The sequence below is a fragment of the Sus scrofa genome, chromosome 8, assembly GCF_000003025.6.
Source record: "Sus scrofa isolate TJ Tabasco breed Duroc chromosome 8, Sscrofa11.1, whole genome shotgun sequence".
NCBI classification, from domain to species: Eukaryota; Metazoa; Chordata; class Mammalia; order Artiodactyla; family Suidae; genus Sus; species Sus scrofa.
Window position 1 is genome coordinate 31,010,880 of NC_010450.4, and position 17,245 is coordinate 31,028,124.

The following is a 17,245-nucleotide window of genomic DNA, read 5'->3' on the forward strand; positions in this document are numbered from 1 at the left end:
AGTTCCCAGGATAGGGATCGAACCTGAGCCATAGAAACAATCTGAGCCACTGCAGTGATAATGCCAGATCCTTAACCCTCTGCACCACAAGGGAACTCCAAAAAGTAATCTTTATGTGGAAGATATTGTGGAATCAATTATAATTTTAATTGATTAAAGGGAAAAAAAGCAACACTAAAAAATTAGGCTATATCTTTTTAATTAATTAATTTTCATTTCCCCAGAAAATGTTTTCAGAATGAAACACATATAAATTTTTCATGTTTCAAGAAAATTTACTTAGATGATACAAAATAGATCAAAGAAGAAATATGCAAAGGTCACCCTGGAGAAAGACAGTAATTCCTGGGCAAAACATGGGTTAATAAAGATGACTAAAAGTGGGAGTTTCCACTGTGGCACAGAAGCTTTTGGATCCAACATTGCATCTGCGGTAGCATGGGTTCAATCCCTGGCCCTTGCAGTGGGTTAAGAATCTGGCATTGCTGCACCTGTGGCGTAGGTTGCGGCTGCGGCTCACATTCAATCCCTGGCTTAGGAACTTCCGTATGCCATGGAAGCAGTCGAAAAAGGAAAAGAAAAAACAAAAAAAGTGACTATGGTTAAACGTGAAAAAGAAACCATTCACTCAAGTGAATACCTATTAGATGCAGTGGCTGCTGGGCAGATTGAAGAATAAAACTAATACTACTCCTGTCCTCAAAGAGATTAGCATAGTGACTTTTTTTTTGTCTTTTATCTTTTTATTTATTTATTTATTGCCTTTTCTAGGGCCACTCCCATGGCATATGGAGGTTCCCAGGCTAGGGGTCGAATCGGAGCTGTAGCCACCGGCCTACGCCAGAGCCACAGCAACAGGATCCGAGCCGCATCTGCAACCTACACCACAGCTCACAGCAATGCTGGATTCTTAACCCACTGAGCAAGGCCAGGGATCAAACTCGCAACCTCATGGTTCCTAGTCGGATTCGTTAACCACTGAGCCATGATGGGAACTCCCATAGTGACTTATTTTTAAAAACAAACATTTAAGTATAGATTACCCTAAATGCTAAGAGATTAAAGAAAAGGGCATTCAGGAAAAAAAAAAAAAATCAGGAAACACCAATTTCTTATTGGTTCTTTTGGGGAATACTAATTAAACAATATCAAAGCAGAACATAGCACATGAAATGTGAAATATTCTACACAGATGGGGAAGAGGCAGCATAAAATACCTGAAGAAAGACAGCATGGAAGATTTAAGGAACCCGGAATGATGGGCGAGTGGGATAAAGTAGGAGAAGCAGGCATGGATGATATCATTAAGGCCTTGTGGGACATTTAAGAAATTTAATTCTATTCTAATAAAAGTCACTGAAGGACTTTAAATAGAGGACAAACATAATCCAAATTATACTTTAAAAAGATCAACTTGGCTGCTATATTTGGGGACTAGATTGGAAGGGAGCAGGAATATTAACAGGAACATAAAACTACTATAGCATCAGAGCTGAATTAGAAAAGAAAAAGCTAATTTAAAAATGGGGAGTACAGAGTTCCTGTCGTGGCGCAGTGGTTAACAAATCTGACTAGGAACCATGAGGTTGCGAGTTTGATCCCTGGCCTTGCTCAGTGGGTTAAGGATATAGCGCTGCTGGCTTGGATACCGAGTTGCTGTGGCTCTGGTGTAGGCTGGCGGCTACAGCTCCGATTCAACCCCTAGCCTGGGAACCTCCATATGCCGCGGGAGCGGCTCAAGAAAAGGCAAAAAGGAAAAAAGGCAAAAAAAAAAAAAAAAAAAAAAAAAAAAAAAAAAAGGGAGAGTAGAGTTCCTGTCGTGGCTCAGCAGTTAGCGAACCTGACTAGCATCCAGGAGGATGTAGGTTCGATCCCTGGCCTCCCTCAGTGGGTTAAGGATCTGGTGTTGCCTGAGCTGTGGTGTAGGTTGCAGACGTGGCTCGGATCTGGCGTTGCTGTGACGTAGGCTGGTGGCTACAGTTCTGGTTGGATGCCTAGTCTGAGAACCTCCATATGCTGCAGTGCAGCACTAAAAAGACAAAAAGAAAAAAAAAAAGGGGGGGGGGGACCCAAATAAACAAAACAAGAAATCTTATCTGATACTGCAAAAATACAAAAACCAACTAAACAAACAAACAATTTTTTGGGGGGTCTTTTTACAGCTGCACCTGCGACATACGGAAGTTTCCAGGCTAGGGGTCGAATTGGAGCTGCAGCTGCCAGCCTACACCACAGCTCATGGCAATGCTGGATCCTCAACCCACTGAGCAAGGCCAGGGATTTGAACCTGTGGCCTCATGGATGCTAGCCAGATTCACTTTTGCTGAGCCACAACGGGAACTCTAACAAATGTTTTATTAGGTCAGTCTCTCAAGGCAATAGAAATTTAAAAAAAATTAAAAAAATGGGACCTAATCAAACTTAGAAGCTTTTGCACAGCAAAGGAAATGATAAAAAAAGGGGGAAAAAAAAGACCTCCTATGAAATGGGAGAAGACAGTTGCAAAAGATGCAACTACAAAGGGCTTAATCTCAAAAATATATGAAAAATTCACACAATTCAGCAACAACAACAAACAACCTAATCAAAAAATGGGCAGAAGACCTAAACAGACATTTCTCCCAAGACATAGAGATGGCCAGTAGGCACATGAAAAAATGCTCAACATCGCTAATAATTAGAGAAATGTAAATTGAAACTACAACGAGGTACTATTTCATACAGTCAGAATGGCTGTCATTAATAAGTCTACAAACAACAAATGCTGGAAATGGTGTAAAGAAAAAGGGAGCCCTCTAGACTGTTGGTAAGAACGTAAATTGGTACAACCACCATGAAAAACAGTAAGGAAGCTCCCCAGGAAACTAAATACAGAACTACCATATGACCCAGCAATCCCATTCCTGGGCATGTATCTTGACAAAACTACAATTCAAAAAGATACATGCACCCCTAGTTCACTGGGGCCAAGACATGGAAACAACCTAAATCAACAGATGAATAGAGTAAGAAGATACAGTACATATATACAAAGGAATACCACTCAGCCATTAAAAAGAATCAAATAATGCCACTTGCAGCAACAAGGATGCAACTAGAGATTATTATACTAAGTGAAGTAAATCAAAAAGACAAAGACAAATACCATATGATATCACTTATACGTGGAATCGAAAATATGGTACAAATGAACCTATCTACAAAACAGAAACAGACTCACTCACAGACCCAGAGAAAAGACTTGTGGTTGCCATGGTGGAGGAGGGGGAGGGGGAATTGGGATGGACTGGGAAGTTGGGGTTAGTAGATAGAAACTTACATTTAGAACAGAAAAGCAAACAGGACCTACTGAATAGCATAGGGAACTACATTCAATCTCTTAATGATAGACCATGATGGAAAAGAATATAAAAAAAATGTATATATGTACATAACTGAGTCACTTTCCTGTAGAGCAGAAGGTGGCACAACAATGCATATCAATTTATACTTTAATAAAAAAATAAACTTGAAAAAAATTAAAATGGGCAAATATTAAACTGAGCACATCCAGTTGGGTCAACCAAAATACTGGTAGTCAGAGAAATAAAAATTAAAACAATAGTGGGGCATTAATTTCAATCCTTTAAAAAAAAAATTAAAAAAAAAAATTCATGGTTGCACCTGTGGCATACGGAAGTCCCCAAGCCAGCGACTGAATCTAAGGCACAGCTGTGGCAATGCCGGATCCTTTAACCCATTGTGCCGGGCCAGGGATTGAACCCGAACCTTTGCAGCGACCAAGCTGCCACAGTCAGATTCTTAACCCACTGCGCCACAGCAGGAACTCTTAGTTTTGATACTTTAAACTGAAAAAAAATTCAAAAGAAAGGTAAAACCTTTTGTTGGTGGGTATGTATAGAAAAAAGTACCCTGCTGATAGAAATGTCAAGTATTCTAACTTTTCAAGAAAGCAATGTGGGAAAATGTAAAATCTCTTAATACATTTACTCTTTGATCCAGCAATCCCACTGCTAGAACTTAGCCCCCAGAAGTAAAATCACCAGTAAATGTGTTTGTAAAGAGTATTTAGGAATTCCTCTGTGGCACAGCTGGTTAAGGATAGGGTGTGTTGCTGTAGCAGCCTGGGTAGCTGCTATGTATGGGTTTGATACCTGGGCCAGGAACTCCCACATGCCACAGGAGCAGTCAAAAAGAAAAAAAGAAAATTTAATGCAACATTGTTTGCAGTGGCAAAAAAGGGAGAAAGAAAATATTTATATGTATACATACATGAAAATAACATTGTAGAGAAAAAAGCAAACACAGAGATAAGACTGTTTAAAAGGGAAAAAAAGACTATTAAAAATCATGCATAGGAAGTTCCCATTTTTGCTCAGCGGAAACATATCCAACTAGTATCCATGAGGATGAGGGTTCAATCTCTGGCCTCACTCAGTGGGTTGGGGATTCAGCATTGCCGTGACCTGTGGTGTAGGTCACAGATGTGGCTTAGATCCTGCATTGCTGGCTATGGTGTAGGCCAGCGGCTGTAGCTCCGATTCGACCCCTAGCCTGGGAAATACCATATGCCATGGGTGTGGCCCTAAAATGCAAAAAAAAAAAAAAAAAAAAAAAAAAAAAAAAAAAAGAAAAAGAAAAAAATCATGCATAATATTTATGAACATTATGTACATGTACCTATGTATAAAGAACTCATGCAAAAGCCAAATGAAGAGGAAAGTTGCCAGCTGTCAGCTACTAGTACAAAGAAAAAGAAGACTCCTGAAGGACAACATTGGCAGTATTGCTTGCCTGCATCCATGGAATGTACATATCTTTTTTTTCCTTCTTCTTTTTAGGGCTGCACCTGCTGGCCTATGCCACAGTCACAGGCACAGCAACGTGGGATCCAAGCTTCATCTGAGACCTATACTGTAGCTTATGGCAGAGCCAGATCCTTAACCCACTGAGCGAGGCCAGGTATCGAACCCGCATCCTCAAGGACACCATCCTGGGTTCTTAATCCGCTGAGCCACAAAAGGAACTGGAATGTATTATGTCTTATTTCTTCTTTTAACTACTTTCCTTGTTCATCGTTCATATTACAGTCTGATTTCCCTTACAGTAAATAATAGGAGAAAATATTCTGATTTATAAATACGCATATTCAGTTTGCTGGATAATCTTTATATGCATATTAGTTTATCTATCAACCTCTTTGAGAAAGTAGTTAGCAAGCAACACTCCCGTGGACTTTTATGTACTTTTAGTATAAGAATAAGATAGTGTTCTGAGCCTACAAGACTGGGGACCAGACCTTGGAAAGAAATGATCGTATCAACTTATGGGAGACCTGACTTGGAAGCTAACAGGCTTTTAATTTTTTTTTTAAAACCAAAATATAACCCCTGTTTCTTCAGGCTACAGAGAATAAAAATAAGGGTTTGGCACAATACAATATTATAGATCAATCAAAGTAACATTTTGGCCTCTCGGAAATTAGAACTTAAATGTCCAATTTCTATACAATTTTTCAGCAGAGGCTGGAAAGGTTACAGATAGCTGTATGTAGTAGATAAACATCTGTATCCCTGAACACCTCTGTGTTTATATCTGTTTTGGGCCCACCCATGGCATGGGACTGGACCTGAGCCACAGCAGTGACAATGCCAGATACTTAACTCCTGGGCCATCAGGGAACTCCCTCCCTGTACCATCTCTTATTACATGTCATAAGTATGTTTAACTAAGTGTCTGGGGAAATATGCATTTCTGCATCTAAGTATATTTACATCAAATATTGAATTCTATATAGGGATCTAACAATATTCAAATCTATTGGTTCATGAATTCCAGTTTTGACAGTGAGAGGTTTCCTGTTACCTCAATCTACTGACATACTAAAGTTCAGAGAGCAAACAGCAAGAGTTTGACAGTGAGAGACTGATTTTTTTTTTTTTTTTTTTTGCTGAGAGACTGATTTGAAAATGTATCCTTGAGTTCAGATAATGAGTTTGGACAGGAAAAGTTCAGCACTGTGGAATAACTGTATATAGTCCTATGTTTTACATACCTAAAATATCTGATAAATACCATAAATTTATGGGAGGTAGTAAAAAGATAAATATGTCAAGAATATGATTCTATAGGAAGAGAAATAATTTTTATGGTGCTCCTACTCTTACCAATGTTACACTCCTTTCTATCCTCCCCCCGAATTGTTAAGAGTATTGGGTGCCACTGTTAAAAGGTACATCATCTTGGGAATTACCGTTGTGGCTCAGCAGTTGATGAATCCAACTAGGATCCATGAGGATACAGGTTCGATCCCTGGCCCCTCTCAGTGGGTTAAGGATCTGGCGTTGCTATGAGCTGTGGTGTAGGTAGCAGGCCGGCAGCTGTAACTCCGATTTGACCCCTGGCCTGGGAACTTCCATATGCCGCAGAAGTGGCCCTAAAAAGTAAAAACAAAAACCAAAAAAACCCGTTCCTATTTTTTCAAGCTATTTGGGGAAGTAGTATGGGAAGATACCATTATGGGTGACCCCATAAACTCTGGTAAATGGAGAAAGTGGACAGAGAATCATTTTTGGAGAGTGGAAGCACCGTAAGTGTAGCAGAGGGTGGTATAAACACGTGTAGTATGTAGTATCTACATTAATGTGTCCACTGTGGTTTCTTAGCCCTATCATGAAATTGTACTAAGAATCTCCATGAGAGACATGCACTTGTTAAATTTTAAAACTTACCTTATTCTTTACTGGGTCAATATTCTTTACAGGTGTGACAGAAATAATTCTCACTGGGTTCTCTTCATTTTCACTAACTCCAGTTTCTGCAGCCTCTGAACTCTGTTCCCTATTGAAGAGAAATAACCAAAGCTTCTTTATTTTACCACGTGAACAGAAAGTTTACTCTCTCACTATACCATTAAGGAAACAAGAGGCTTAGGCTAATTTAGAAGCCTGGTCAAGGGAAGTAAGATTTAGATTTTCTGTGGTTACAGACTATTCCTATTACATCAAGTTATTGATTTCCATTTAACCTTATTAATGTAACACAGAAATGACTGCCTAAAACTACCTGAAAAACTAGTTGTCAAGAAACAAACATAACTGTTCCATAAGCCTATCTGTTGGGGGTGGGAAACCCTAAAACAGAACAAAAATACAGTAGAATAAGAGGAGAGTATAGTTTTCTCCAGTTCTACATTGTTAAAGCTCTGCAAGGGAGAGGGCTGCAAGAGGTCATGGGGGTGGCCACTGAGCCCCAACATCCATGTAAACCACACATGTTCCATGTTAATTTTAAAAAATATCTTTGGATTCATCTGCTAAAAATGTGCTTAGAACACCACCAGTTGAATTTATTCTTAAAATTTCATGAAATAGAAGAAAACCTTTAAAAGCCTCAATATTTAGTGTTTCTAAGAATAGGGTCAGTTGAAAATTTTTACGCAGTAGCTAAGACAACACTTAATTTTTTTTGGTTTTTTTAGGGCTGTACCTGTGGCATATGGAAGTTCCCAGGGTACGTGTTGAATTGGAGCTATAGTTGCTGGCATACACCACAGCCACAGCAACTTGGGATCCAAGCTGCATCTGTGACCCATACCACAGCTCATGGCAGCTCACAGCAATGCCGGATCCTTAACCCTCTGAGTGGGGCCAGGGACTGAACCTGAGTCCTCATGGATACTAGTTGGGTTTGTTATTGCTGAGCCACAATAGGAACTCCAACACTTATATGTTAAACATGGAATCTTTAATCAGTGGAAAATGCTATTAACAATGTTATCTTTACTCATGCTATACTAATTTACTAAATTATATGTAATTAGTTAAAATTTTAAAAGCATATAAATTTGAAGAGCTGTTTTCCTAAGTGTTAAACGTCACCTTTCCATATGTATCCATGTATAAATTAGTTATATTACAAACTCTTATGGGTTCTTTTGGTTATTTTTTTGCCTTTTCTGGGGCCACTCCCACAGCATATGGAAGTTCCCAGGCTAGAGGTCTAATTGGAGCTGTTGCTGCCGGCCTATACCACAGCCACAGCAATGCCATATCTGAGACCTCCATCACAGCTCACGGCAACACTGGATCCCTAACCCACTGAGCGCGGCCAGAGATTGAACCCACAACCTCATGGTTCCTAGTCGGATTCATTTCTGCTGTGCCACAACTGGAACTCCTCTTATTTTTATTTTTATTTTTTTTGTCCTTTTGCCATTTCTTGGGCCGCTCCTGCAGCATATGGAGGTTCCCAGGCTAGGGGTCAAATCAGAGCTGTAGCCGCCTACGCCAGAGCCACAGCAATGCAGGATCCGAGCTACCTCTGCAACCTACACCACAGCTCATGGCAACGCCAGATCCTTAACCCACTGAGCAAGGTCAGGGATCGAACCCACAACCTCATGGTTCCTAGTTGGATTCGTTAACCACTGAGCCACTATGGGAACTCTTTCTCTTATTTTTTTCATTTAAGTTTTCTATATACCTAGAATGCTATATGGTTTCAAAATGAGTAGTATACTCTCAATTTCCATCATTAAATATAGTAAAATTCAACATTTTTGTTTTGTACCAATGTTTCCTAAAGTCTATTTTTGTAACGTGCTTTAAGAAAAGAAACTGAAAGATGAACCAAATAGTGTATGATAATACCAAAAACAATTAGAGAAAATATTAATTGCCTTGATCGATTTCCGGTTGAAGGGTTTAGCTCTGAATTTACATTAATATTGCTTCCAGTCTCAGCTCCAGTGCTTCTAACATATGGTTTCCTTCCCGTTGCTGATAAGGGCTTGTTTACTGCACCCAGTACTCCAGCAGGTTTTGGCTAAAAATTACACATTCATATGTTATTTTATACCTTACTGAAAGGAATACATGTAAGTTTAGACACATGTAAGGAATATACTTTGCTTAACCCAAGAATTGCTACTTTGGAAAGTTAAATCCTGAATTTATTAGAAATGATAATTCTGTAAAACTGTGTCTGAATGTAATTACAAGTCAAAAGCATTACCTCTACTTAATAATACATAAGCAATATTTAATTATTCCTTCTTGCTTAATCAAAATAAAAAGTGCCCCTAAAACACAATGAAATACATATTAAATAAGACATAATAAAATACTGATAAACTACAGTTTAGACACTATTTATCAAAAATTAAAAATTTCCTTTTGCTCTTTTACGTGCCATATTTATGGAACATAACTTGTCTAACATTATTATTTTTTGTCCATACCCTTGGCATATGGAGGTTTCCAGGCTAAGGGTCAAATTGGGGCTACCGCTGCTGGTCTATCTATAGCCACAGCCACAGCAATATGAGATCCAAGCGGCATGTGCCACCTACACGACAGCTCATGGCAATGTCAGATTCTTAACCCACTGAGTGAGGCCGGGGATCGAACCGGCAACCTCACGGTTCCTAGTCGGATTCATTTCCGATGCGCCACAACAGGAACTTATCAATACTTTAAACTTAATTTTCTTCTTTACCTTATAGATCTAAATTTACTGTACCATGTTTTAGGGAAATCTGCTTTGTGGCTTCCTTTGGAATGGGTAGGCAATGAGATCCTGCTGTATAGCACTGGGAGCTGTGTCTAGTCATTTATGATGGAGCATGGTGTGAGAAAAAAGATTGTATACTTGTATGTGTAACTGAGTCACCATGCTGTACAGTAGAAAACTGACAGAACACTGTAAACCAGCTATAATGAAAAAAAATAATAAAAAAATCAAAATAAAAAATCAAATAACTTGAAGCCTATCAGCACTGATGAGAACACAAGGTTGAAATTCAGAAGTGGTTGATGGCAGAAAAAAGCATCAGAGAACAAATGCTCTGGATACTACAACCTATAACATGATCCTTGAAAATGAGGAACTATAAAATCTGATGGACATTTAAAGGTTATTTCTAAGACTAGCAGAAGTAATATGTACATGACATAAAGATCCCCAAATTATCTAGTACATAATACCTTTCCTGTTAATAGAAGTACTCTTGTTTCTTCTGAAATATAACTCTTGTCATTACAGAAGTCCTATTTAAAAAAAAAAACAACAAAAAAACCAACATGAACATGGGTATTTTTATAATCCATTTAAAGCTTTTCAGGCAATGTGCCTTACATTAATAATTTCATTTGTGCTAAGAAACATATGAAATCATCAAATAAAGCACATTCCATGAAACATACCATAGGTCTAGTTTTAAAATTAAATCAATGATACATAAGTCTTAATCAAATGTCAGAGATAAATTACTTAAGTCACATTTAAAATAAAACATACTTCTATTTGTTCACACAGTTCAAGGCAAACGGTCTCTAGTTTATTCAATGAATTATGTTCTTCTCCACTCTACTATAAAATTACCTCTTTGGGACTCCCAAAACACCCAAAATATATCAGGCACTTAATATTCACTCAGAGAACTCCACAATGGATCTCTAAATTATCCTCACTGAAAAAAAAAATTTGTTACTTTTAATTAAATAACTAGACTGTCCAAATCAAAAAGGTCAAATCATCAAAATCTAATTAAGTCAGGAGTTCCCATCATGGCTCAGCAGAAATGAATCTGACTGGCATCCATGAGGACGCAGGTTTGATTCCTGGCCTTGCTCAGTTGGTTAAGGATCCAGCGTTGCCATGAGCTGTGGTGCAGGTCAGCAGCTGTAGCTCCAATTCGACCCCTAGCCTGGGAACTTCCATCTGCCATGGGCATGGTCCTAAAAAGACCCCCCCCCAAAAAAAAAAAAAAAAAAATCATAAAGTCAGTTATAATATTCTTTGGCAACAGTGACACTAATACATGAATTAAACCAGATGTGCACATTAATGGAACTTTCTTCAAAGTTATATCTATAAAAAACTTAAGAGTTCAAAGTTGATCCTGTGGTACCTCTGTTATCCTCAGAATAGCACACAAGTAAACTATAGGGGTGTCACAGAAACAAAACAACTTAACCACAATCTGGAATTTTTCTGGTAGTGCCCATAGTATGCAGAAGTTTCCAGGCCAGAGATTGAACCCATCCCACAGCAGCGACCCAAGCTGCTGACTGACAGCGCCGGATCCTTAACTGCTAGGCTACCAGGGAACTCCACAGAATTTTGTTAATTTTTAGGTAATCGCACTGAAAAACCTTATATTTTCTTTTAAGTTTACCATCACACTAATGTCACAGAAAATAACAGAGTGCTCAAATATGCCTATAAAAATCACACTTTTGGCATGTGTTCTAGGCAAAAACTGTATCTTTCTCTTTTCTTCCCCCAATAAAGGCTTTCATGTGGCTAAAATAAATGTTACAAAGCCTGAGCACTAAAGTTCATTCATTTTATTTATGAAGATATACTACAGCCACACTGCACTCTCTATCTTAATATGCCTAGTGTTTGAACTTAACCATATTAAAAACAATATACTAGAAAAAGAAATGAGGAAAACTGCTCATTGAAAACAGAAAAAACCTAAATTACTATTTAGAAGGCTAGAAACTAAGTTTCATATCAAAACAAAAAACAACTTGAATTAGATATAGTGACAAACAGCAATTTAAATTCTTAAGGATGGGATTACTATTGTATGAACATTCTATTTGGGTATATTCCAGTCAGGAAGTCCTGAGGTACCATTCAAGTAAATTTAAATTAAAAAACTTATTTAGTAATATTTATAAGAACTAGTACATTAATTAGAGGGCAAATAACTTTGCAATCCTTATTATTGCTACCAAAACCCAGAAACAGTAAAGTCTGAAAACTAAATCATTAAAGAAAATCTGACTAAAATTTGGTTGAAATTTTTAACTGCTATTTTTTTTCCAGTTAATTAGTTTTGTTTTCTAAAAGTTAAAACAAGCTTTAAAATGCCACCGTTAAGTAGAAAATAAATAAAAGACATTACTTTTTTTGGGGGGGCAGGGCTGCACCCAGAACATGTAGAAGTTCCCACGCCAGGGATTGAATCTGCACCATAGTAGTGCATAGTAGTGACCCAAATGGCAGTAGTGACCCAAGTGGCTGCAGTGACACGCGAGATCCTTAACCTGCTGTACCACAAGGGAACTCTAAGACATTATTTTTTATAAAAGTTTTTTAATCTAAATGAGCCGAAAAAACTTAAAAAGCATTAATTAGCTGGAAAATTTACTTACATGGAAAACTTTGTTGACAGCAGAATAAATGTACTATTTATTATTAATACCATATATGAATGCTACTTTATGACAAACTTTTAGAAACGTACATATTAATCATTGTTCATAGGTATTATTATCATCTGCATTTTAGAGGTGAAGAAATTGAGGTTTAGAAGAGTTAATCTGTATAAAGTACCTCAAATTAGAAGTGATTGATTAGGGAGTTCCTGTTGTGGCTCAGCGGTAATGAACACGACTAGTCTCCATAAGGATGCAGGCTCGATCCCTGGCCTTGCTCAGTGGGTCAAGGATCCTGCATTGCTGTGAACTGTGTGTAGGTCAGCAGCTGCAGCTTTGGATTTGACTCCTGGCCTGGGAACTTCCATATGCCATGTGTGGCCCTTAAAACAAACAAACAAACAAACAAAGTGGCTGATGAGAATCCAGGTCTGTCAAATGCCAAGACCAAGTCCATTCAAACATTTTATTTCATATATAGATGTATATATATATTGACACTGTACCAAAAGTTTTGTTTACTTGTTCTCCGAAAACGTACTAACAGTGTTTTAATAAAATGAGATGAGGAGTTCCTGTACTCAGCAGCATCCATGATGATGTGAGTTTGATCCCTGGTTAAGGAATCGGCATTGTCATGAGTTATGCAGACAAGTCTCGGATCTGGCGTTGCTGTGGCTGTGGCATAAGCCGGCAGCTGCAGCTCCAATTCAACCCTCAGCCTGGGAACTTCCATATATAATGGGTGCAGCCCTAAAAAAAAGAAAAAGAGAGAGAGAGAGAGGGAAACAATTTAAGAAATTACTCTTACATACTAGAAATATCCAGAAGGAAGAGCTCACATAGGAAGACCACTACCAAGCTTGATTTGTATTCTCCACTTGGTAAGAATGATATTTTTCAAACTTAGGAAGACAAGATCCCACTTCTTTCCTTTTTTTTTTCCCCTGTTTTGGGAGTACCCATGGCATTTGGCATATGGAAGTTCCTGGGCCAGGGATCAAATGTGAGCTGCAGCTGAGACGTACACCACAGCTGGATCCTTAACCCACTGTGCTGAGCTGGGGATTAAACTGGCACAACCACAGAGACAACATCAGATCATTAACCTACCATGCCATAGTGGGAACTCCACAATCTCCCATTTCTTGATAAACGCTCAGAGGTTTTTTTTTTTTTAACTCTGTAATCAGGATTTGCCAGTAGGGTTGATGGTAACAAATTTAAATCAGTTTAATAAGGTAGAAAAATGAAGGGAAAAAAATTACCTTTTCAGGTTGGGTAAAAAATTTCATTGGAAGGACTGGATCCTTTGGTGAATCTGCATTGCACAAAGCACTTTTACTATTTATAACACACAGGGCCACATCACATACTGTATAAAGTTTCTAGGGAGGAAAAAAAATCATATATAACTTTCAGTGGTGCAAAATAACCATTAATACCAGTTCTACGCAATATATAAAATGGAATCAAAAGAATAATACACGGTTATTATTAACTCATTGAGCATTTCGGTCTGTATTTGGCATTTCTTCAGCAACGTCCCAATAAACAACAACAAAAATCCCCTTCATCTTAACTTAACATGAATGCCAAGTATGCACTAAAAACAAACTAAACAAGACGTTAAAAAGAATATCTACTTGTCTGTATCTTGTAACTAAAAATTTTTTTTTTTTTGTCTTTTTTTTTTCTATTTCTTGGGCTGCTCCTGCGGCATATGGAGGTTCCCAGGCTAGGGGTTGAATCGGAGCTGCAGCCACCGGCCTACGCCAGAGCCACAGCAATGCTGGATCCGAGCCGCGTCTGCAACCTACACCACAGCTCACGGCAACACCGGATCGTTAACCCACTGAGCAAGGGGAGGGACTGAACCCGCAACCTCATGGTTCCTAGTCAGGTTCGTTAACCACTGCGCCACGATGGGAACTCCGAACTAAAAGTTCTTAAGAGAGCAGAGTTATAAATTTTATTAGTTCTCACATCTGTCCTCTGTAGAGGTTTTAATATCTTCTTCAAAAGCAATAAACTTTCTTCAAATAACAGATTTCATTTTTAATGAAATAAAATAAAAAGTGACGATAAGTGTATTTTTTAATAAATATTCTGTAATCTATTTATATTACATAATATTTGGGAAAAACAAGTGGGACAAGGGTCATAATAAGTTCTCCTGTAAAATCTTAATACCCACTGGCCAGCACACATCTTACTTCATTTGTCTTGGATTCATCTGGAGACTGGGCATCTTTTGTTAGCTTGATGTTTTCTGCCATCTTCTTCATAAAGGCATGGCTATTATTTTCATTCTTTGTCATTAAAACTTCAAGCATGAACCATAGGCACCTAAATGGTAAACATATTCACTTAGTAAAGAGACTAATAGTAAGTGCTTTTGCTGAATGGATTAAATAGTTTATTGGGAAGTTCTACTGTCTGAGTAAAATAAAATAAGAATGAAATACAGAGAAAGCTCTAATTAACAGAAATATCCTGCTAATGATATTCAATTCAAATAGAATGTTATATCACAAACAGCAAAATTGAAAATGTAGCTTAATATGAGAAAAGCTGACAGTTTCATGAAGCACATAAAGATTCATTCTATAGGTATTTAATAAATATTTAGATGATATCACATGCATTATTGTCCAGCAATGATAAGCAAGCCAGCATATAGCAGGGTCTTGCCATTTTGACTACTGACAAGCTATACGGGAGATCTATGGTTTGTATGTAATTCTACTATGACATAACTCTGAATTTCACATGCTATGAAGCTGGTGTGCATGGTAACTAGTCATTTAGCTAAACTGTCACAACTAAAAGCATTTTTGTTTTCCACTTGTTATTGTACACTCATTTAATACTTGAAGTACCTGAAAGTGATACCTGAATTTCTAAGTAAAAGTGAATCTCAAAGCAGGATGGACATTAGAATCATTTGGAGAACTTAAATTGACAAATCTAGGTTCAAAGCTTATTAATAAGTTTCCAAAACGATTCTGAGGCAATAACCAATAAGAGAGAAAAATCCTCCAATAAGAGAGAAAAATCATTTGCTGATAATCTATGTATACCTCTGTGCCTACACTCTATGCAAATGTTTTTAAGAGACTATTGCAAGGGGGAAATTTAGCATTAGGTTTATGGAATTTGTAATAGACCTGTCTTACAAGAAATACTAAACTCAGTCCTTCAAGCTGAAATGAAAGAAAACTACACAGTAACTTGAAGAAATAAAGAACTATGGTAAAGGTATCTACATAGGGGAATCTCCTGGCGGCTTAGCAAGTTAAGGATCTGGTATTGTCACTGCTGTGGCCAGGGTTTGATCCTTGGCCCAGGAAATTCCACATGCCCTCCATCACCCCCCAAAAGTAACTACATAGGTAAATATAAAATCAGCATTACTGAATTTGTGATTTCTACCTCCTTTTAAAAAATGATTTTGAAGACAAATGCATAAAACAATAATCATTTCTGTATAAAAGGAAACAATGTATAATATAATTTGTATCGATAATAATGTAAAGGGAGTGGGACAGAGATGAATAAGAGCAGAGTGTATAATATTCAAACTAAATTTCTATCATGCAAACTAGATAGTTACAACTTTAAGGTGTTAAGTGTAATCACTAAGAAAATAACTAAAAAGTGAAGTTCCTGCTGTGGTGCAGTGGATTAAGGATCTGGCATTGCCATAGCTGTGGCACAGGTTGCAGCTGTGGCTCTGATTCAGTCCCTGGCCTGGGAACTTCCATATGTCATGGGTGTGGCCAAAAAAGAAAAAGAAAATAACTAAAAAAAAAAAAAAAAAAAAAAAGAAAATGAATCAAAAAGCTTTCCTACAGAGAGTTCCAGTCGTGGCTCAGCAGGTTACAAACCTGACTAGTATCCATCAGGATGCAGACTTGATCCCTGGCCTCACCCAGTGGGTTAAGAATCCGGCATTTCCATGATCTGTAGTGTAGATTGCAGAGGCAGCTCAGATCCCTAGCTGCTGCGGCTGTGGCCAGCAGGTGTAGCTCTGATTCAATGTCTAGCCTGGGAATTTCCATATGCCACAGGTGTAGCCCTAAAAGGCAAAAAAAAAAAAAAAAAAAAAGTCCCTATAAAAAACAACTACGGCTGACCTTCCACATAGTCATCCATGCTTAACTTATTCTTGGCCCTCCATATAATTGATTCCTCTGTATATGATGCTCCTTTGTATCTGTGGTTCCACCAACTATGGATCTTATAGCACTGTAGTATTTACTACCGAAAAAAATCTGTACGTAAGTGAACCCTCACAGTTCAAACTGGTGTTATTCAAGGGTCAACTGTAAATACAAAAAAGAAAGGCAATAATGGAGGAATTCAGTAACAAAAAATATAAAACACAGAGAAAAACATACGCAGAAGCAACTCCTTCCTTAATCTGTATTTACTTTAAATGAAAATAGATTAAATATAGCAATGAAAAAGCAAAGATAAGCAGAGTGGATTAAGGAAAAAAAATTCCACCTATATCCTGTCTACAACAGGCTTAGTTTAGATATAAAAGCACAAAGTATTTGAAATTGAAAGTATAAGGACAATATATTTTGTGCAAATAGTAACTAAAAGAGAGCTGGTAGCTATTTTTGGATTAGACAAAAACGGATTTAAAGTAAAACAAAGATTTCAAGAAACCCAGAAGGATGACACTGATAACTTCCATATGCCATGGGCATGGCCAAAAACAAGAAAAAGAGAGATTTCAATATCCTATGTTCAGGAATGGATAGAAAAAACAGACAGGAGATGAAAATGAAAACAGAGAACCTGCAAAACACTATAAACCAATCTGACATATCAGATATATATGAACATTCCAACTAGCAATAGCAGAATACACATTTTCCTCTAGTGCACATGGAATAGTCTCTAGGACAGACCATATGGTAGGCCACAAAACATGGCAATAAATTTTAAAAGACTGAAATTATAATAAAAAGTATCTTTTCTGACCAGAATGGCATGACATTGTAAGTCAATAAAAGAAGGAAAACTGAAAAAGGCACTTATACGTGGATATTAAACCA

General features: G+C 37.6%; 1 long non-coding RNA gene across 11 annotated transcripts in view; it reads right to left on the bottom strand.

Annotated features, from left to right (window-relative positions):
* Positions 1 to 17,245, bottom strand: part of PDS5A — a 145,966-nt gene that overhangs the window by 22,514 nt on the left and 106,207 nt on the right. For 7 of the 11 annotated variants that reach the window (XR_002346613.1, XR_002346609.1, XR_002346615.1 and 4 more), the window contains 5 exons: positions 14,390 to 14,522; positions 13,442 to 13,561; positions 9,987 to 10,049; positions 8,681 to 8,826; positions 6,732 to 6,840 (listed from right to left, as the gene is read on the bottom strand). This is a non-coding gene — a long non-coding RNA (PDS5 cohesin associated factor A). Of the gene's footprint in view, positions 1 to 6,731; positions 6,844 to 8,680; positions 8,827 to 9,986; positions 10,050 to 13,441; positions 13,562 to 14,389; positions 14,523 to 17,245 lie in introns of all 11 variants that reach the window. The other 4 variants (XR_002346606.1, XR_002346612.1, XR_002346608.1 and 1 more) reach the window with 1 other exon arrangement.